The sequence below is a fragment of the Vicugna pacos genome, chromosome 25, assembly GCF_048564905.1.
Source record: "Vicugna pacos chromosome 25, VicPac4, whole genome shotgun sequence".
Lineage (NCBI taxonomy): Eukaryota > Metazoa > Chordata > Mammalia > Artiodactyla > Camelidae > Vicugna > Vicugna pacos.
In genome coordinates, this window is record NC_133011.1 from 15773953 (window position 1) to 15797467 (window position 23515).

Here is a 23515-nt window from a genome sequence, read left to right on the forward strand (position 1 = left end):
GGGGGCACTTATTTGAAAAGGGAAACTTCTATGAGATGGGCAATTAACTGAAAAGTTCTACTTGATCCCTCAAAGAGCTAACTTTTGAATATAGGAGAAAAGTCTAAAAATCAAATGTCTCTTACAAGCCTTCTATCAGTGCACTATGCATACAGGAGAAATAAGAGGTCATTTCTGACTGGTGTGTTCTAGGAAAGCATCATGAAAGGGATAGAATTCTTACAGACAAGTCAAGGAAAGAGGCCAACCCAGACAAGCAGAACAGATTATAATGAACAAAGACATGGAAGTAAGAATGGCAACTATTTCAGATTGATGGGACCATAGGACTTAAAATGTAGTGGGAGATAGTTGAGACCAGATTGTGGAGATTTTTGAAAGTCAGGCTAGGGAAAAAGGATTCCTTTTTTAAAAAAGTATGGTTTTTGATCAGGGGAAATATATAATTAGACTAGTATTTTAGGAAAATTGATCTCGTCCAAGGTGTCTAGTAATAATTAAAGAGGAGAAGATCTGAAAATAGATGAGTGGATCAAATAAGAAGCAAGACAGGGTTTAATCTGAGTTGATGGCAATATTAATGAAAGGTAAAGACAAGGCATTCTTGAGAACCATGGGGGTTTCTGGAATCATGCCAGGAGCAAGGAGAGAGATACTTGTATTGGGAAGCATATTCCCAATGCTCTAGTCATGTATAGTACGGTAAAGCCAGTCCTCTCTAATAAGTTTTTTTATTTATTGTATTTATTTATTTCACTTTATTCATTCCATCACTCACTCATTTAACAAACATTTACTGAGCACCTGATTTGATCAGACATTATAGGTGGAGATGGTTCCGATAAGATGAATAAAACTGATCTCTTCTAATGAGAATACAGACATGAAAACAATGAATGAGAAGACACTGTGAAAAGTGCCACATTACCTCATAAGGCTGCTGGGAAGATTAAATGAGATCACGTCTGTAAAATGCTTAGTTAGGCACAGTGCCTGGTACCTAGTAAGCACTCAATAAATAGTAACTATTCTTCCATGTAAAATCCCATGGGAGCAAAAAGGAGTGATGAGCTGTCTCAGGATATTGAGGACAGCTTCAGAGAGGAAGTGAGATCATTAACCAGGCATAACCAAGATGGGCACTCTAGACGGAAAGACCCATATGAGAAAATGTGTGGTGTGTTCTGAGAAGATGAAGTAGCCCATATAGAGTGTGGGATGTGTACTTAGAAGTGGTGAGTGTTGCATCTAGATTTTAGACAGTTTTGAATGGCCGGCAAAGTTTAGATTTTATATTTTAGGTAATTAGAAGTGATGATTAGATTTCAAATAGAAAGTAGGTGAGCAGATTGCTTATTAGAAAGATCACTCTGGGGACAGTTTGGGAGATGGATTAGGGGTGGGAGGTGAGAAGCAGGTTAGAGCAAAGGAATCACTACAGATCTTCCTTGACTTTCGATGGGGTTACATTCCAATAAACCCACTGTAAGTTAAAAATACTGTAAATTGAAAATGGTTTTAATATATCTAACCTACTAAACATACCTTAGCCTAACCTAACTTAAATGTGCTCCAAACACTTCTACTAGCCTACAGTTGGGCAAATCATCAAACACAAAGCCAATTTTATAATAAAGTATAAATAGCGCATGCAATATGTTGAATACTGTAATGAAAGTGACAACCAGAGTGGTTGCATGGGTACAGAATGGTTGTAAGTGTATTTGTGGTTTACACTTGTGACTTTCTAGCTGACTGGGAGCTGTGGCTCTTTGTCGCTTCCTAACATCAGGAGAGAGTATAGTACTACACATCACTAGCGTTGGGAAAGATCAAAATTCAAAATTCAAAGTATGGTTTCTACTGAACGTGTACCACTTTCATATCATCGTAAAGTCAAAAAATAGTAAGTAGAACCATCATTAAGTTGGGGTGTGTCACCCTCCCAGTGTGGACGTGTTTGCCAACCTAGAAGCTGTCTGAATCCCACTGAGGTTTATGGAGGCTTCCTCACATAAGTATGATCAATTATGAACTCCATTTCCAGTCCTTCTCCCATCTCTGGAGGAGGGGGAATGGAATTGAAAATTCCAAGCTTCTAATCATGGCTTGGTATTTCTGGTGACTAGCCCTCATCCAGAAGGCACCCAAGAGCCCACCCACAGTCACCTCAATAGAACAAAAGATATTCCTAGCACTCCAATCACTTGGGAATTCACAAGGGTTTTAGGAGCCCTATGTCAGGGATGGGGTCAAAGACAAATAAATATTACAACAAGAGATGATTCTAATGGCATTACCACTAAGAAATTACAAGGGTTTTAGGAGCTCTGTGCCAGGAACCAGAGATCAATATATATTTTCTATTATCTCACAGATGATGATGATTTTTTATACTTTTACACCTTTGTTTTGATAAAGCATTTTATGAAACATTTCCACTAATTTATATACTTCTAAAACTCTAAGAGTTTATGAGATTATCTTTGAAAACTTTCTAGTTCAAAATGAGTTGCATTTTATCAGCTCCCTGTTTAATGTTAGTCTTTTCTAAAACTTATAAAAGATCATACTTGAGAAAAAAACAAAACAAATTCTCATGAATATAACATGTATTACAACATACCAGGTTGTATTACTTTTGAATATACTGTACTAAATAATTTCATGCAATAGTTTACTGTTATATTCCAATTTTGTATATTCCTGATAATCTTGCTTTTACAATTCAAGATTGTGAGATAGATACTTACAGGCAAAATGTAAGTATTCTGGTGAGCTGATGAAGAATATTCTTTTCTTACTGCATTACATGAGAAATGATCAGGTAACTGAGACATAGGTTACAGATGGAGGCACCAGCAGCTTTCCAGGTTGACACATTACTAAGTCTCAATTTTCTGACCCCTGGAAAAGGTTACGGGGTAATTTCCAGAACTATCTAAGGTCTTTTTACTGTAATTCTTGTGTACAGTCAATGCTTATTCATTGAAAATTCACTTAACTAGAAATTTCAAATAATGAGTTGTTTTTAAATAGTCCATATATGTGATAATTTATCTTTATCATGAAAACCACAAAGAACTGTGAAATCTGGTATTTAATTTAAAAGCAAACCCGAAAAACTCTACTTTGCTTGCTACTATTTTAGTGCATTTTAAAATTAAACTTTTATTTTGAGATAATTGTAAATTAACATGCATGTGTAAGAAATAATATAGAGAAATCCCTTGTACTCTTTTCCAGTTCCCCTCAGTGGTAACATCTTGCAAAACTACAGTTATATTTAATAAGCAGGATATTGACTTTGAAAGAGTGTAGGTCTATTTCTGGGTTCTCTGTTCTCTTCCATTGATCTATCCATCTTTTCCTCCATCAATACCATACTGTCTTAACCACTGTAGTTATATAATAGGCCCTAGTATTGGGAAGAATGATTCCTCACACTCTATTCTTCTTTTTCAAGATTGTTTTAGGTATTCTATGGCCTCATTTTAGTGTCTTTCATAATACTTTTTCTTTGAAAAATTAGAAATCCAGGCACACTATATATGGAATCCTTATTAACCAGAATATTAAGTTAATTATTAATATCTCATTCATCAAAATTCTGAATAAGCAAGAATTTATTCTACTTTTAATCCTTACTTTAAGGCAAATTACCATAAAACAGGTTACAAAAGCAAGTTATGGAATCTTTTCTGTAGATATTTAAAACCCATCTATTTCTATCTATTTCAATATGTCATAAATATTTCAGGTCTAATAATTCTAAGATATTCATTCTTTAAAATAATTTTAAATGCCAGAAGTTTTACTATGTTAAACAATGGCATATTCTGTAAAAATGTTCTGTTTTATCGACCTTTAGTTACATTTACCTACCTAAATAACCTTTATAAAGCAATAAATAACCTCAAGCACAGAACATGAACAAATCCCCAAACCAGCTTGTTAAAAGGCAACTTTGTCTTTAAAGAATCTGCTGTGCCATTTACCTTTGGAGAAAGAAGGAGAAAAAGACAAACAAAAAAGCTTCAGCAAATTGATGCTCAGATATTAAATGTACTTAAGTGTGTGGATATATTTTTAGCCCTGAGAATGTATATTCTCACCAGTGGCGCTCTCTTATAATTGCCTGTTTTAACAAATGGGTCAGAATACATGAGATAAATCTGCAGACTATTAAATAAACTTGCCAATTACTGAATTTCAAAATGACCAGCATTGTAAAAATTTATGCAACCTTCTCATCTATGATACTTAATTTCTTTTTGAAGGAGAAGAAGTTTTTGTTATCTCCCAATTAGTTAAAATTTGCCCACAGCCTGACATTTCGTCATGAATTTGTTGTGAGGAAACAATAAAATATAGTGTTTGCACCATCAAAAAAAAAGCAATTTAAGCAATAAAGCAAGCTTTTATTTATTTAAGCAATAAAGCAAGCTTTTAACAAGATAATCTTTAATCACTGAAAAATGAGAAGTCTAACCACATTAGATCAGTGCAGCATATGATCAAAATAAACAACATAAAATAAAAATGCCACCACCACATGTAATGCTTTCTATTTAACTAAGTCTTTAAACAAAAAGGAAAGGGCTTTAAAACAATTTAAATTTTCAACAGCTATTACTGAGATATAATTGACATAGTACACACTGCACATATTTGAAGTGTATTAAAAAATATGTGTTTTGGAACATACATACCCCTGTGAAGCTACCACCACAAGCAATTTAATAAGCATATCTATCACCTTCAAAACATTTTTTTTAATCTTTTATTATGTTTTTTCAAATGGAGGTGCTGGGGATTGAACATAGAACCTCATGCTTGCTAAGCAGATGCTCAACCACTGAACCATTACCTTCTCCCACCCTCAAGAGTTCTTTTGTGCCTTTTTTATAATCCTTCCTACCTCTCTTACCCCAGCCTAAGCAATCACTGATTTGCTTTCTGTCACTATATATTAGTTTGAATTTTCTAGAATTTTCTATAAATGGAATCATACAGCATATATTCTATTTTTGTTTGGCTTCTTTTACTCAGCATAATTATTCTAAGATTCATCTGTGTTGCTGCATGTGCTGTTCATTACTTTTTATTCCTGAAGTATGGGTATACCACAGTTTGTTTATCCTTTTAGCTGCTGAAGGGCGTTTGGACTGCTTCCAGATTTTGGCTAGTACAAATAAAACTGCTACAAATATTTGTACATAAATCTTTGTATGGACCTGTGTTTTCATTTCTCTTGGATAAATATGCAGAAGTGGAATGGCTGGATCACATAGTAGGTGTGTGTTTAACCTTTTCAGAAGCTGTCCAGCTTCTTCCCAGAGTGGCTAAAGCACTTCATTCCTACCACCAGTGAATGAGAATTTCAGTTGTTCCACATCCCCACCAATACTTGGTATGGTCAGTTATTTTAATTTTAGCCATGTGTTAGTTGTGTAGTGGTATCCCATTGTGGTTTTAATTTTTACTTACCAAATGACTAATGATGACAAGCATCTTTTCATATGCTCACTTGTTATTTATATTGTCTCTTTGGTGAAGTGTGTTCAAACCCTTTGCTCCCTTTTTAAAAAACTGAGTTGTTTTCTTATTATTAAGTTTTGAGAGTTCATTAAATATTCTGAATATAAGCACTATATTCTATATACGATTTGCAAATATTTTCTACTAGTCTATGGGTTGCCTTTTCATTCTCTTAACAGTATCTTTTGAAGAATAGAACTTTAAAATTTTGATCAAGTCCAATTCATTGTTTTTTCAATCAACTGGATTGTGCATTTGGTGTTGTATTTAAGAAATACTTGTTTAAACCTAAGGTCTCAAGGATTTTCTCCTATTCTTTTTAGAAATTCTATACTTTCAGATTTTTACATTATATCTAAGACTCATTTTGAGTTAGTGTTTCTGTATTGTGAGAGGTATGGGTAGAAGTTCTTTTTTTCATATGCATTTTCAAATGTTTCTGCATCATTTACTGAAAAGATTATTTTTTTCTCCATTGAATTGTCTTTAAACCTTTGTCAAAAATCAGCTGTCTATACATGCGTAAGTGTATTTCTGGGCTCTTTATTCTTTTCCATTGATCTATTTGCCTGTCTTTATGCCAATACTGCACTGTCTTAATTACTATAATTTTATAATAAAATTTGAAATCAGATAGTATTTGTCTTTTAACTTTGTTCTTCTTCACTTGGTTACTCAGACAACCAAGTTGTTATGGCAGAGAGAAGTTGTTTTAAAGATGGTTTTCACGAATTTGGTTCTGAGAAGATGGAGTAAAAAATCCAGTTCAGAATTGTTCTATTAGAGATATGCTCACAGCTTAAAATGTGGTGATGCTTTATCATTTCACATATATCTTAGACTTTATTGAACATAGACCACGTTTCAATTATTGTGACTGAAAGCTTCATTAGTTCAGTTCTTTACAAATACAAATTATTGTAGTGTAGCCCAAGTGAAAATTAAATGCTGAGTGTAACTTCCAGAAGACATCCTTGTATTTTGAATCCTTGATGCATTTAAAAGGAAGTTGGAATGAGGTTATATGCAAATTTCTATTAAAAATTCAGCAAGACTAAGAACTGCTGTCTGACATGGAATGATAAGTAACACATCTAATCTTATTGTTCAATTTCCTGCAACGATTCTTACTGGTCTTTACCATCCTTTCAGTCTGACCGTTTGCTTGAGATCATTGTGAGAAGTGATAAAATAGTTGTTTCTACAATTTATTGGGTATTTACTATCACAATTCTAGAGGGATTTTTTTTATTTGTTTGTTTTTTCTTTTCTCATCTGCATTGAGAAATTTATGAATAAGAAACTTGCTTGGGGCTAGGTTGTTTTGTAACTGAGGGCTTGGACTCAGCCAAACAGTGTTTAATATTGATTCTGCTTTGTACTAATTATCTGGCCTTGATTATGTGATCAAATATCTCTAAACCTCAATTACTCATCTGGAAATTGGGTATAATATGGTGTCTGCTACTAAGGATTATTACAAATATCAAGTTAGATTGTGCTCTACACTGGAATTTCACACAACATTGTAAAATGATTACAAATCAATAAAAAATGTTAAAAAAATCAAGTTAGATAATGTTTATAAAACACATAGGCCATTGCACCTTATGCAGGTATTGTTATGCTCTAAGTCCATGGTTTCCTAACTTGTCTGAATATCAGCATCACCTAGAGACCTTTAAAAAATTTCAAAGTTCAGGCTACATCTCTGATTAATTAAATAATAATCTCTTGGGATGGAACAGGGACCAGTAGGTCTTTTTGAAGCTCCCCAGGAGAATCCAACATGCAGATAACTGCACTAGATGACAAATATGTCACCACATTTAATTTTACAACAACTGTCCGTATTGCACTTTCATTTGTTTTTATAGGTGAAAAAACTGAGGTTCACAATGAGTATGTTGATAAAGGTCATCTAGGAAATCCAGCTTAAAGGATTCAAACCCAGGTCTGTCTGACTTCAAAATCCCTACTTTTAACTACTTCACTACATTTATTTAAGCAAGGTCCTTAGAGAATCCTAAATTTAACTTAAAAAATTGCATACGCACAGTAGAAGGTTTATTGCAGATATATGACTGCAAGTTATGAATAAAGCGGTAGAGGAACTGGGAACATTTTGATGCCATTTTGTGAAAAAGTCTACCATAACCTATTAATATAATCTTACCAAATCAATAAGGATTTTTGATCAAGGTGTTATCATTACACATCATGGAATCAACTTTGGTAAAAAATACACTGGATCGTGATATGTGCTTTATTTTTTTCCAGTCTTTGCAGTAGTCAGATAAAGTCCAAGCCACTAGTAATAGAGAGCTTCTACCCAATGTTTTCCTGGGAATAATTCCCAGATGTGCTACACGTACAATGGCCAAGATAACCTGATGACTAGTTTCTGGAACAATATGCTGTTTGCTATAAAATGCATTCCTATGGCATGTAACTTTTTTCTCTACACACCTAATTTAGGACATCGATGAACCAGCATCCCAGCTCTAGTGGGAACACTACAAGTTTTGGTGACAGATGGCTCTGGACATCCCTACTAGCTATTGCTTTTCCAGGCCTGTAAACAAGTTACAAGAATGAGCAAAAATGACACTGCTGCATACATGATGACATAATTATGGGTGTAGACTTAATCTTAGAGAAGAATCCCAAAAGAACTTCTGTCAGTACAAATTGTAAAGATACTGCCATGGGGGTATTTTTAGGATATCTTTACTCCCACAGTAATTGCAAAGTACTCAATGACATTTGACGTAATTCTATTATTGTGAGAACTTTCTGCTTGACTAGTAGGCAACTATTCTTCAGTCTACCTGGCACTTTGAGGCTAGGGACTCTCCAGACTTCATCAACTGAAACAACAGTGGTTTGTATTGCACTATAGTGATGCAAACCAAAAAGTTAATAACACTTTGACATTCTGAAAAGTGTTTTCCCACCAGATAGTTCCAACACTACCAGATGTTATTTTCCAGTAGGCAATAAAGTACCTCAACAGGTTGAATATTTTTTATTTGAGATTTTCTGTTTTTCAAAGGGAAAATAACTTTATTTTCCTTTTATAGTTATAAAAATATCGTTAACCATACTGGTTGGTGCAATAAAGAAAGAAATCATCTGGAATCTTACTATGCAGTGATAACTTCTAGGTATGTAGGTTTCCCTTCCTCCTTCCTTTTCTATTATTTTTCTCTTTATCTCTCTATCAACAGTGCCATAAATATACATGTATGGAAAAATCTAATAGAGAACAAACATAAATTGAAAAGCAAAATTCCCTCCTCCATTTCTTTTCCATCCCTAAATCAGTTTTTCAGAGGTTACATTCTTATGTTTTACTGGTATTTTTTGATTTACCAACTTGGAATATTATCTGTTGATTCCCAGCTATAAAGGGTAAGGATATAACCCACTCATGTTACGTGCTACTTGTCTTTTCTTCCTACCAGTTTTAATAATCATATTATTACTTTGATTTCTAATGGTTACTTACTGACTTTAAATACTATACTGAAAGTACTACTGCCTATTCCATCAACTGTCAAACTGTCTTTTCACTTTTTGTGTTACTAAGATGATAACTATTTAAACTTCCAGCTCTCTTGCCCATTTTTTAAGCCTCAACTTCTGTACTTTTGCAGTGTCAAGATATATCATATTTATATTTTGTTCTACAAGGATTCAAAATCAAGCTATCTGGGTTAAAATCATATTTCCATTACAAATAAGCTGTGCAATATAATTCCACTAGGCCTCAATAGAGAGGTGTAAACTTCATTTTCTTAAAGATGTCTTTTGATAACAGACTTGCAATTTTGATAAAGTCCAGTATGTCTTTTTTTTCTTTTATAGTTAACTGCTTTTTACATACCAAGAAATCTCTGCTTACTGCATGTTTGCAAAGATATTCTTCATGCTTCCTTATAGGGGTTTTATAGTTTTGGCTTTTATTTTTAGATTTTCAGTTCAATTCAGGTTAATTTTTTAATATGTTGTGATGTACATGTCAGGATACATAGATAACCAGTTATTCTAGCACCATTTATTGAAAATATTTCATTTTCTCTACTTAATTCATGGCATGTCTGTCAGTTAGGTGAAGGTATGGGGGGAATCTATTTCTAGATTCTCTGTTCTGTTCAATCTATTTGTCTTTTCTTATGCCAATAATGCACTGTCTTAATTACTGTAACTGTATAATAAATCTTAAAATCAAGTGCTCTAAGTCTCCAACTTGTTTTCTTTTTCAAGATTATTTTGGCCATATAGGCACACAACATTTCATGCTACACTATAAATTTCCAACAACAACAATAAAAAAGCATTCTAGTTGGAAGTACATTGGTTCTATAGATCAATTTCAGGTGGAATGACAGCTTTATGTTTCTTGCAGCAATGGATGGTATATTTCTCTATTCATTTAGGTCTTTCTTAATTTCTTTCTGCAGTTTTGTGATTTTCAAAGTAGAGATCTTTTATACCTTTCCTTAAATTTATTCTTAGGTATTTAATGTTTTTTGACACTATTATAAAATATATTTATTTTTATATGTTATTGTCCAATTGTCTGTTGAAACAATATAGAAATACTCACTTTACATCCTATAGCCTTGCTGAATTCACTTATTGGAGCTAATAGATTTTTGGAAAATCATGTAGATTCATGTTGTCTGTGAATAAGGGCAGTTTCATTTCTGCTTTTCCAGTCTTCATTCCCCATTATCCTTTTTAAAAAATGTGTTATATCCTCTTTTCTTACAGACTTTTTAACATATTTTTTCATAGTTATTTTAAAGTCTTTCTCTGCTAACTCTAACACCTGGGTCCTTTGTTGGTCTCTTTCATAAGTCATATTTTCCTTTTTCTAGTAATTTTTTATTGTTATGCTGTGGGTAATACATTGCAGAATCTCTGGATCTTCCTCTGAAAAGTGTTGAGTTTTGTTCTAGCAGGTAGTTAAATTAATTTTCCTTCAACTTGGGGAGGCTTGGTTTTTATTTTGTTGGGGCAAGTCTGTGTTTTAGTTTTGGTGATGTAGTATTTCTTCCTAACCACGGAAAGCCCAAGGTGTTTACTAAGCCCTTCTAACTTAGTTGCATTTCAACTATAAAGTGTGTCTTACTTATGGTGGATAGCAGCTAAAATCTCTGCTCAATTCTTGGAGCGTTCCACCACTATTACACTCAGCGAGGCTCCTTAAATCCTCACTGACACTTTCACAGTCAAGGAAGTAAACCAACGATTTGAGGGGAGCTTAGATGCAGATTTTGGTGCTTCTAACCCAGAAACTCCTATTTTAGGGGGGCTCTCCCCTAGATTTTTAGTTGTTCAGGCAGTCCCAAGCTCAGGTCTCTAAACTCTTAGACCAATAATATTGTGGTTTTCTCATAGAGTTCTGTCTTCTCCTGCTGCACAGACTCAAGAGTGAGGAGGGCTATTTTTTATAGATTCTCTATTTAGAGTTAAATATATGTATAGGAAAGCTGATGGGAATATATTTCCAATCAGTACAAAGTTCTATCAAACTTCCCCCATGTCCTCAATGAATCTTTTCTTTCCCAACTCTGATTGAATAATTTGAAAGTCTTTTATATTTCCTTTCTGTTTTTATCATCATAATTATATCACACTTTAAAATTTTTTTCATTTTTATTAATAATTATCAAAAATTGGGTTTCCTTTAGCACCGGTGTCATGGTAATAGAATGGGACTGAGGGTCAGGAGACCAGTGTTTTATCACTGATTTTGCACCAGTCAGCTGTGTCATATTAGAATTAGGGAACCACTAAAGTGTTCTGTTCTTCAATTTCCTATTTGAACAAAATCTAGGAATGAACTAACTGATGTCTAAAGATAATTATAATCAGATCACATATGCATATATGTATATCATGTAGACAAATTATGCCAGACTCCAAATTTCCCAAAAAGCCTCTACTTAAAATTTTACTTAAAATATTTTAATATCTTATTAATCAATTTACCATGTCACCAATATAAGTAAGAGCTATAACAAGAAAATTGCTAGAATACATGAGCATTTTTGTATTCTCCCCTGGATCTTTTTAGGTTAGAGAAAGCAAAATAATCATCCTTTTTAAATGATAAAGGTGAATGGTGTTTGCTAACTTCTTAAAATGATTATATACATAATCAATTCACAATAAAAAGTAGAAAATATTTCATTTCTAGAAACTATTTAATCATTAAAATTTTGAAAAATATTCCATAAAAGCCAAGTGTTGTCTTTAGTGGGAATCTCTATTATTATAAGCATTTATAAACCACTTATTACACATTGCTTGATTTTAAAGGGAAATTATGATAATATCACAAAATTTGTAAAACTAAAGAGTTTTGCTGCTAAATACTGTCTTTTCTATGTGTGACCAAAAAAAAAATAAATAAAACTTATGCTTGGCTTGACATTTTACTGACTTCAGCTCAATTCAGTCTATCAGAGAAAATATGTAGGAGTATAGACCTAAAAATTAATATTAAACAACATTTCTAGGAACCCTTCAGATTATTAATAGTACCTCACTTTGTGTCTACCTTTTTATCTATTTCATCAGAAACTATTCATAGGAATATTGTACTTTTAGTTAAGATATCCATGTCCCTAGGGCTATTGCCCTCCCTCTCCACACACAGATGCAGACAATGTCAATGCATCTATACTGTCATTCTTTACCTCGTTCTAGAGCACCATTTACATCATTTGTTCAAAATCGTCACCTATTGTGGTAAAGGCCAACTGCCTTCCTCTTGCTTTTCATCAGAGAAGAAGATAAATCAAAATTATTACTATGAGGAATCTTAAGCTGGCCAGCTAGCTGTTTCTTTTTCATTCTTAACTTTTTTTTTTAGATTTTTTTCAGATTTTTAAAAATTTTTTATTTTTTTACTTTTTTTAAATTGAGGAATAGTCATTTTACAATGTGTCAAATTCTAGTGTAGAGCACAATTTTTCAATTATACATGAACATACATATATTCATTTCACATCTTTTTTTTTTTTTTGCTGTGAGCTACCACAAGATCTTGCATATATTTCCCTGTGCTAAACAGTATAATCTTGTTTATCTATTCTGCATTTTAAAATCCCAGTCTGTCCCTTCCTACCCCCCACCCCCTTGGCAACCACAAGTTTGTATTCTATGTCTATGAGTCTGTTTCTGTTTTGTATTTATGTTTTGTTTTGCTTTTTAGGTTCCTCATATGAGCTATCTCATATGGTATTTTTCTTTCTCTTTCTGGCTTACTTCACTTAGAATGACATTCTCCAGGAACATCCACGTTGCTGCAAATGGCGTTATGTTGTTGGTTTTTGTGGCTGAATAGTATTCCATCGTATAAATATACCATACCTTCTTTATCCAGTCATCTGTTGATGGACATTTAGGCTGTTTCCATGTCTTGGCTATTGTAAATAGTGCTGCCATGAACATTGGGGTGCAGGTGTCATTTTGAAGTAGGGTTCCTTCTGGATATATGCCCAGGAGTGGGATTCCTGGGTCATATGGTAAGTCTATTCCTAGTCTTTTGAGGAATCTCCATACTGTTTTCCACAGTGGCTTTCCTTGCTTCCCTCTCCCACTCTTAATGATTTAGAGGTCTTCTTTTACAATTTTGTGTTTATTCTTTTTGTAATTCATGGCAGTTATCTCCTTTCCAGTTATGAGTTTCTCATTTTTGTAGCATCCTGCTTCTTTTCTATTTAGAGTAGACCTGTCAATATTTCTTTTAGCATAGGTTTAGTGTTGCTAAACTCTTTTAGTTTTTGCTTGTTTGTGAAGTTCTTTATTTCTCCTTCTATTCTAAAGGATAGCCTTGCTGGATAGAGTATCCTAGGCTGCATCTTTTCTTTATTCAGGACTTTGAATCTATCTTGCCACTCCCTTCTGGCCTGTAGTGTTTGTGTAGAGAAATCAGCTGAGAGCCTTATGGGGGTTCCCTTGTAACTCACTCTTTGTTTTTCTCTTGCTGCCTTTAGGATCATTTCTTTATCCTTGACTCTGGCCATCTTGATTATAGTATGTCTTGTTGTGAGTCTGTTTGGGTTCTTTCTGTTTGGGGCCCTCTGAGCCTCCTGTACTTGGATATCTGACTTCTTTACGTTTGGCAAGTTTTCAGTCATGATTTCTTCAAATACCTTTTCATTCCACTTCATTCTTTCTTACCCTTCTGGAACCCCTATTATGCATAGATTGGCATGCTTTATATTATCCCATAGGTCCCTTATATTGTTTTCATTGTTTTTTATTTTTTTTTTCTCTCAGCTGTTCTGATTGGGCGCTTTCTGTTGTCCTGTCTTCTAGGTCCTTATTCATTCCTCTGCATTATCTAGCCTGCTTTGTACAGCCTTTAGGTCTCATCTCAGCAGATGAGTTTACTAGTTCTACTTGCTTCTTCTTTATAGCTTCTATTTCAGTTTTGACACATTTTATATCTCTAACCACTATTTCTTTTAGTTCCTTCAGTACTTTGATCACTCCTTTTTTGAAATCTTGATCTAGTAGGCCATGACTGTCTATTTCCTTGATCGTGCTTTCAGGGGATTTCTCTTGATCTTTTAATTGGGAGTGGCTTCTCTGCTTCTTCATATTGCTCATATCTCTCTGGCACTGTGGCTTAAGGAGTATCAGTTATCTAGTTCTCCTGGAGATGGTGTGCTCTTAATTATTTTACCGAGAAGTCTTTGTGTCTTCGCCCTGTTTCGTGAACTCAGCTTACTGTTTCCAGAGGCTTTCTGTTGGCGCCCTCATCTGTGCTGCTCTCAGTGGTTGTTGGCTAGCAGACCACACCCCCTCCCAACACTGGGTCAGGTGCTGAGCTCTTACCCGGTGGGTGGGCGGGTCACTCCCCCTCCAGATGCTGCAGTCAGATGCTGTGCTCAGGTGAGGCAGGTGGGCGGATTGCGCCCCCTCCCAGCACTGTGGTCAGGTGCTGTGTTCCTGCCAGGAAGGTGGGTAGCCGCCCACCCTCTCCCGGCACCAGTCGCTCCGCTGCTCTGTGCAGCTGCCCACTCCACCTTGGGTCGGCACTCCAAAGGTGGGTTTGGGGAAGACTGTGGAATGGCCTCACCCCTGCCCCGGGCCAAATCTCAGTTCCTTGTTTGTCTTGGCAGCGTGAGTTCTCTGAGGTGCCAGGGCAGAAAGAGCCTATCTGCCTCGGGCTGTAAACAAGTCTCAGTCCTGCCTAGGAGGTTGCAGAGCTCCCGGCTGCAGATTCAGGTCTTGGCCCTGTCCCAACCCAGGCGCTGCGCACAGGAGGAGATGGTGGTTGTGGCTGCGCCCCACCTCTCTTCTCATGAGAAGTGCCAGTAATGGCGGTGTAGGTCTGAGGAGACAAAGGCTATGGTGCCCCTCCCCCCCAGGGCACACCAGCAGTGTTTCTTTGCTTTTTTTGCAATTTATGGGGGACCAAGGTTGTTCTGCTCCATATCCCCTCCCAGCCATGGCACGCAGCTCACTGCAGTCACCAGGCTACCTCAGTGCAGCCACCCCAGTCCTCTGCCTGGCTTGGGTGGCCTGTCCTGGCCCCAGATGCCGGCTCGTGTCTCAGGCTGGGTGTTGCAGGGACCCTTTGTGCCCGTTTAACTCAGTTCTGTCAGTCAAGGGGTGCTCGGGGCAGATCTGAGCCTCAAAGGCTCCCCCTCCATCCTGCTGGCCTCTCCATTGGAGAGGCGAGACCCAGCGAACGAGCGCCAGTCCTCCTTTGCCGCTCCCTCCCTGTGGGATTGGTCTGCACTGTTTTGCTTTTTCTTCTTTCTTTTTTCCTTTTCTCCTACCAGATTTTTGGCGTCTTTGTCTTTTGAAGAGGGTGACATTCTGTTGGAGTTCAGCAGGTGCTCTGGTTGGCAGAGTAGGTCCGTAGATGTGAGTTTTGGTGTATTTGTGGGAGAGGGTGAGCTACAAGTGTCCTTCTACTCTGCCATCTTGCTTCACTCTCATTCTTTATATTTAAAATGTTTATTCAAGATATGTATAAACATAAATAGTTAAAGAGTTAAGTAGTTCTTTAAAGCAACACTTTCCCTCTCCCTACTGCTTCTCTAGTTTTTAATTCCCAGAAGAAACTGTTTTATTTCTTTTCACTATTGAAAATTTACCTGAACAGTTCTAAATAACATGATTTTATTGCTACATTCCATAGATTTTAATCTCATGTCATCTCTCTCCAGATGAAGATTTAGCATTTGTTTTTGTTTAGAACCATTTACCCTACTGCCTGCATCTCTATTTCCCTCACCTATATATTTGTTCCCTGTACTCTCTTCCTCCAGTACAACTACATCATGTTTAGTTAGATCAACAGTCAATGTTTGCATTCTTATAACCAGGTAATCAACATTCCCTGCTGAGACACGTAATATACCAGGATTAATTTTACTTTCTTTTCATTAAAGTTCATCATCCTGTTCTTTTCTTTGATCAGGGATTTTATATATATATTCCTTTGGTAAATATATGTGTATAATCAAATAAATCAATTTCAATCATTTTTAGTTGTTTATATTGCTCTAAATACATCCAGACATATCAGGTATTCTACCAGTTTCATCTTTCTTGAAGAAATCTTTCCTGGAGTAGTTTGACTTCTTTTAATATCCTATATCTTTTCTTTCTTGGTTTATGCTTTTGTTTAGTGAAATGTATCCTCTAATAGTTTACTGAGGGGTTCACAGAAGCTCAATTGAGGAGACTTCAGATGTCTGAAATGTCTTATTTTTTCTCACAGTTGATTAGTAGTTTGTTAGGGCATAGAATGTTAGATTAGAAATCTCAGTATTTTAAAGTCATTGCTTCAATATTTTCTAAATTCAGGGCTATTGTTGAAAAGCCCAAAGTCATTCCAATACCCAATTCCTTTATGTACCTTCTCTCTTAGAAAATGGGTGGAATTTCCTTTTTATTCCCAGTGTTCAGAAAATGCATGATAACAGACAATAGTATGAATCCATTTCCTTCCAGTGTGGTAAGGCATTACACATTCAGCATGCCCTCTCCATCTGTAAACTCATATCCTTCAGTTCTGGGAAATATTTTTACCTTATTCTTTGTTGATTTCCTCTACTGTATTTTCTTTCTGCTGAAGTATATAGTCAGTTTACAATGTTGTGTCAATTTCTGGTGTACAGCACATTGCTTCAGTCATACATGAATATACATATATTCATTTTCATACTCTACTGTATTTTCTATTTTCTCTTTGGAAATATTTTTACTTGGGGATTGGACTTCCTAAATTGCTTATCTTTTCTCTCCTATTTTGTCTTTTTACTCTATTATCTGAAATTTCTGCATTTTTATTTTCTAGCCTTTCTATTGAGTTTTTTTTTTTGTTTTGTTTTGCTGGAATCTTTTCTAATTATAGAAGCTTTTCAAGAAAAATTATGAATGCTGCCCCCTCTCTTTTTTTTGATAGCATACTGACCTTGCCTCATGATTGTAATATTCATCTCTTATGATGATTTTTTAAAGAGAACTTTTCTTCTATGCTGATTTTTGTTTGTTTGTCTGGTAGTCCTTAGTTGCTCTTTTCTTTTAAGAGGGGGCACTGAAAACCAGACCAAGCTTGAGTGTTTGGATGATGCTTGTGAATTATGGGCCTCACTACTGGTGGTCTACCCTTTCACTGAATTTCTGAAGTTCAGTATCTTTAGTCTTTTCTTTTGGACTGGTCACATTGCCCAAAGAAAACTTTCAGTCCCTTGCCTGCATGGTAGAGACCTGGCTGTCAAGAGTTCTGGGAGCTGAATGAAGGCAGAAGGCAGGATATCTCAACATTCAGTATGTAAACATTGATTTAATCTCTATACTTTTAGTGTGATATAAGGGATACCAGTGTCTCTGGTATCCCCTACTCCAGAGACCTTCTGTTTTTATCCTCTTTCTCTACTGAAGATGAAGACTGAAGTTGCTTTTCAGTTTACAGTGGAGAAGGGGATATGAGATCTGTTTTGTAAATAACTTTCAAATAATTTTCTGTATTTAGACTCATCTTCATTTGCACTTTTTCATTTGCTATAGCCAGAGACATTGTTTTTTTCTCATTATGGCCCTAGTTGTGGTATTTTGTTTATCTAAACAGAGTAGTTGGATAAAATACTTGTCTTTACTGAATGTCTGCTTTGTACCAGGTACATTATATATGTTATCTATAATTTTCAAAACCACCCTGAAACTGTAAGTTATTATCATCCCCAGTGCATATAGTAGAATAATGTATCTAGAGTCACTAACAAGCAAGTCAGTGACTTTGGGATTCATAACCAAGTCTGGATTATTGACCTAAAGTTGATGATTTTTCTTACATGCTACACTGCTTTGTTGATCTTAGAAGAGTCAAATTCTTAAGTCAGAAACATTAAGACCAATAGGCACAACTGAAATGTGTTAAATAAATTCTTCTGCTCTCTACCATATTTCATGTTCATCAGGTGTTTTAAAACTTGAAATTCTCACAGTGGCCTTGTATTTTGGGTGTAGAGGGAGCAGGCATTGGGAGTGAAGAGTGACAGACCAAACACTACTGAAATGATGACTTGAAAAGATTGATGATGCAGCAAGTAGTAGGAAATGGAAATGACCTGTGAAAGGGGAAAAGGCTGCAATTACATTCATATTTTCGTGGCGGTAAAAACCCAAATGATGAAATAAAATATAGACTTTTTTTTGGTATTACGAGTCTTTCTTGGTTGAGTTTGTTTCTTAAGGCTAGGCAATTAAGTGAGCCTTAAGCGGGAATAAATATGTATCTCCAAGAAGGAGCAAACATTTTCCAAACTTATTTGGTCTCAAACTCTTTGAATGGGGCATCTCATGTCAGTGGTGTTTGAGAAACACGTTTCGGGAAATACTGCTTAATATTGTGATTGATTATATCTCACCCTAATTCAATTTTGTGCCAGAAACTGGGCATGGGCTACTTGAATATTCTACTAACTCAGTAGGTCTGGAACCACATCTTTATCATCTTTCAACTCAATATCTCTTCTCAATTTTTTTATATCAGTGTCACCAAGATTTTCTCATTCAGCTCAACTCAAAACCTCAGCATCTTTGGATTTTCCTTCTTTATTTACTTTACCCACTTAGTCATCTCTTAATTATTTATTAGATTGTTTCTTGAATTTGTATGTACTTTTTATGTTCCTAGTCTAAACTCTCATAACCTTGTATCTGGAAATCATCCTAACTGGCCCTGCTGTGTCAAGTTTTTTCTTAGACCAATCCATTCTAAAACAGCTACTTTTGTTAAAAGACTGATTAAGTCATGTCACTGTCCTGCTAAGAATCTTCAGCCAACTTCCTGTTGCCTCTAAAATAAAGTCTGAGCTATTAGCTGAGACATTTAAGGTTAATGTCTCTATTAACCTTCCCTCATCTAGTCCTTGCTGCTTCTCTAATTTTGCTATTTATTCCAGCTAAGTATGCCTCACTGTTCTAAAAAAGTAAAGATATTTCCAGCTCTGAACCACTTATTGACCATCTGCCTTGCATTACTTCAGGCAGTTTTTTTTTAATTTCATGGATCATGAAATCAATTTTTTTGGTGTTTAAATTGAATTTGCCATTATTTTTATTCATTTGCTTAAAGATTACATCTATATTAGAGTTCTTCATTTTCTTCTCATAAGGAAATAATGATCCCTACAATTTGTTCTTACTTTTTCAAATCAGTTATTGATTGCTATGTAACACATTACTTCAAACTTAATTGCTTAAAACAAAAATTGTTTATTTGTTCATGATTCTGTGGCTCAGGAATTCAAGCAGGGAATGGCTACATAGTTTTTCTTCTTTCTCAAGGATCACGGTGTCAGTGGGGGGTGCTGAGATGGCTAGAGGTATAAAATGGTCACACATGTCTGGCACTTATTTCTGGCTTATGACTGGGGACTCAGCTGGGGCTATTGTCAGGCACCTTGGTTTTTCTCCACATAGGTCTCTTCATGTGGCTGCGTGCGTTTCCTCACAGCATAATAACTAAATTCCTAGGAGATGCATTATAAGAAGCAAAGATAGAACATGCATAACTTTTAAGCACAGCCTCAGGAATCAAAAGCATTACATCTCTCACTAGTTGTAATAGGTAGCAACGATAGTTCAAATTTAGTGGTAGAGGAAATAGACTCCACCTCTTGATAGGGGAGTAGCAAGGCCACATTGCTAAAGAATATGTGAAATGGGTGATATTGCTGTAACTCTCTTTGGAAAACCAACCTATTAACACTGTCTAATATCCTTTCTAGTTTTTTAAAAATTTTTATTTCAAAATGTTTAAGAAAAATTTTAGATGGTTATAATAATAGAGAAAATAGTCTAATGTAGTCATCCTAGGGCCAGGTATCAAGTAACTAGAGAACATCTCTAGAGTCCAAAGCCTGCTAGAATTATTGAAACTGGCCAGTCCCAGCTGTTTACCCTGCCCTGCCTTGTCTTTCTCATGGAAACCCCAATAAAGGCTCTGGTGGTTCGCCTTGCTCCTGTCTTCTGCCTCCTGACCACACTAATGCTTTGCCTATGTAGCATGGTGTGCCTCTTCCTCTTGGAAAATGCTTAAATAACAAAAATCTCCTTTCAATGGCATGAGCTCTCTATTGGCATTGATTCACCTTCACAAATTAAAATCCTATGAGTATAAATTAGACAGCATGCATCATCCAGCTCAACAACTCAGCAGTTATCAACTCATGGCCAATAGTTCTTCCTCTCTATATCCATAGTCGGTGGTACCTCACCTCTAAAATATTTAAGCAAATTCTGGATACTATATAATTTAATCTGTGAATATTTCAGTGTATGTGTGTGTTTGCGTATGTAAGTATACAAATTTTTAACTATAACTACAATATCATTATCTCAGCAAATGATTCTTTTAATATCATAAATATCCAGACAATGTTGAAATATTTCCAGTTAACTCATAGAATGTATTTTTTAATAGTTTATTATTTGAATTAGGATCCAGAAGATGTCTATACATTGTAACTAGTTGTTATACAAACTAGTTATATATAACTAGTTGTTGTAGGTTTCATTTCTATCTCTTTTATTACTTGCAATTTTTCTTCTTCCTTGTCTCTGTCTCTTCCTCTTTTCTTCCCTCTCTTTTCCTTTCCCTCCCTCTCTCTTTTTTGGTATGATTATTGAAGAAAGACTCCCCCTATTCTGCTTGTATTCTCATGGTGTCATTTAACATGTTCATCTATCCCTTTTATTTCCTATAAATTGGCAGTTAGATTTAGAGGCATTGACAGATTTGGGCTTGATCTTTTAGCAAGGATTTTCCTTAGGTGATGCTCTGTTATTCTTCCAGGTAGTACATATTGTCTGTTTGTCTCACTTTCAGTTATGTTAGCAGCCACTGTGATTATTGCCTAGATCTAGTAATTTATTAGGGATTGTAAACAGTGATATTATAAGTCTATCATTCCTTTATTGTTTATTATCTGTATATTTCCATAAAATAAAATTTCTTGACATCAATTATTTGCTATCCCTGATGTATAGTCCATTTTAAAGATAATGACAATCAATGAATTTTTTTAAGTATCATTTTGAACTTATAAATTTAAATATATTGGAATTGTATGGATACATTGCAGTTAATATCCTTATTGGTGTTCAAAGGCCAAGTTGACACCTTGGAGTCTTTTTGACAAGACCCCAGTAATTTTTGATAATTTTTGTGCTTTCTGGTTGACAAAATATTCACAATTCCTGAATATAGTTCCTGTTTTAGAACTAGAATCAGCCATCTGTCCAAGAAGCACCAGTTCTTTCTAGTGGGAAACAGTACTTAAAGACAACACAGTCTGTGTTTTAAGAGTGCTCATTGATACTAGGTTCATCATTTCTACAATTTTGTAGTGGGTACAATTAGAAAGTGTGCATTTTTTACAAGATAAGATGAGTCCATATTTACATGTCCAATTTAAATACTAGACTAAAGAGATTTTTCCTTAACCTCATGTAATGTATACTTGTCTTCTCCTATGCCAAAAAATCTCAGTTCTCAGTGAATTCAACTTACTCATTTGCTTTTCAATACTACATATAGTCTCAGAATAATAATATAAACACTGCCACAAGTATAATGATTATTACAAATAGCATAAGACTTTCTTATTTGCAGGTTCCTTATCATCACATTATACTACACTAGGGATATAAAGTCAAATTACTGTTTTTTAAATCACTTAAAATTGTTCCTCTTTCTATGTTTACGCTATTAAACTGCATAAAAGTTTGGTTCACTTGTTTCTTTCACTTCACCGCTTACTTTAGAAACTGATTCCCAGTCCAACTTTATTTTTGGCTTATAACTATGTAAAATACTTACATAGTTCTAAGTCAACTCTATATATCAAGAATTTTTTCAAATTCAATTTCTATTTCTGTCTCTTGCACCCTATTTTCTTTTTTCTCTTGTTGGAAATCATTTGTATGGTTTGTTTCCTTTATTTAAAAAAAATAAATAAGCTTTACTTTTTAGAGACATTTTAGGTTCAGAGCAAAACTGAGCAGAAGGTACAGAGATTCCCTATATACCTCTTACCACATACACACAGTCTCCCCCACCATCAAAATCCTGTACCAGATGGTAAATTTATTATAATCAATAAACCTACATGGACATATCATTGTCACCCAAAGTCCATAGTTTACATTAGGGTTTACTATTGGTGTATACCATGGATTTTGAAAAATGTATAATGACATATCTCCCCCATTATAGTATTATACAGAGGGTTTCACTGCCCTAAAAATCCTGTATGCTCTACCTATTCATTCTTCCCTCCTCTCTCATGGAGGACAACCACTTATCCATTTACTATCTCCTTAGTGTTTCTTTTTCCAGGGTGTTATATAGTTAGAATCATACAATGTGTAATCTTTTTAGATTAGCTCCTTTTACCTTCTAATAGCATTTAAGTTTCTTCCATGTCTTTTTAGGGCTTGATAGCTCATTTCTTTCTAATACTGAATAAAATTCCATTGTCTGGATGTACCACATCTTATTTATCTTCCCACCTACTGCCATAGCCCATTTGAGCTGCTAGAACAAAATACCACAGACTTGGTGACTTATAAACAACAGAAATTTATTTCTCACAGTTCTGGAGGCTGGAAGCCCAAGATTGGGGGCTAGCATGGTTGGGTTCTGCTGAAGACCCTCTTCTGGGTTGCAGAGTGCTGACTTCTCAATGTAACCTCACATGGTGGCAAGAGAAAGAGAGCTTTCTCAGGCCTCTTTTGTAAGGGCACTGATCCCACTCATGAGGGCTCTGCCCTCATAACCTAATTATTCCGCAAAGGCCCCACCTCCTAACACCATCACCTTGGTGCTTAGGTTTCAACGTATAAATTGAGGGAGGACACATTCAGACCACTGCACCTTATGAAAGACATCTTGGTTGCTTCTAAGTTTTGGCAATCATGAATAAAGCTGCTATAAACATTTGTGCGCAAGTTTTTGTGTGGACGTAAGTTTTCAACGTATTTGAGTAAACACCAAGGACCAAGATTACTGGATCATGTGGTAAGAGTATGTTTAGTTTTGTAAGAAACCACCAAACTGCCTTTCAATGTGGCTGTAGCATTTTATATTCCCACCAGCAATGAATGACAGTTCCTGTTGTTTTATATACTCTCCAGAATTTGTTGTTGTTTCCTTTATTTTTAATATAAGGAAATGTTATTTTCTACTTTCATGTATAAATGACAGCATACCATAAACACTCCTTTTTAAGGAACCCTCCTGCACCATACTGGTGCAGCCACTATGGAGGACAGTGTGAAGTTCCTCAAAAAACTAAAAATAGACTTACCATATGATCCAGTAATCCCACACCTGGACGTATATCCAGAGAAAACTATAATTCAAAAAGACACGTGCACCCAATGTTCACGGCAGCACTATGTTCAATAGCCAAGACAAGGA

The 23515-nt window shown here is 35.3% G+C and overlaps 1 long non-coding RNA gene across 1 annotated transcript in view; it reads left to right on the forward strand.

Annotated features, from left to right (window-relative positions):
• The first annotated feature begins 236 nt into the window (after positions 1-236).
• The window catches only part of LOC140689275 (uncharacterized), an 86939-nt gene continuing 63660 nt past the window's right edge, over positions 237-23515 (forward strand). The window contains exon 1 of the long non-coding RNA XR_012064164.1: positions 237-289. This is a non-coding gene — a long non-coding RNA (uncharacterized lncRNA). The remainder of the gene's footprint in view (positions 290-23515) is intronic.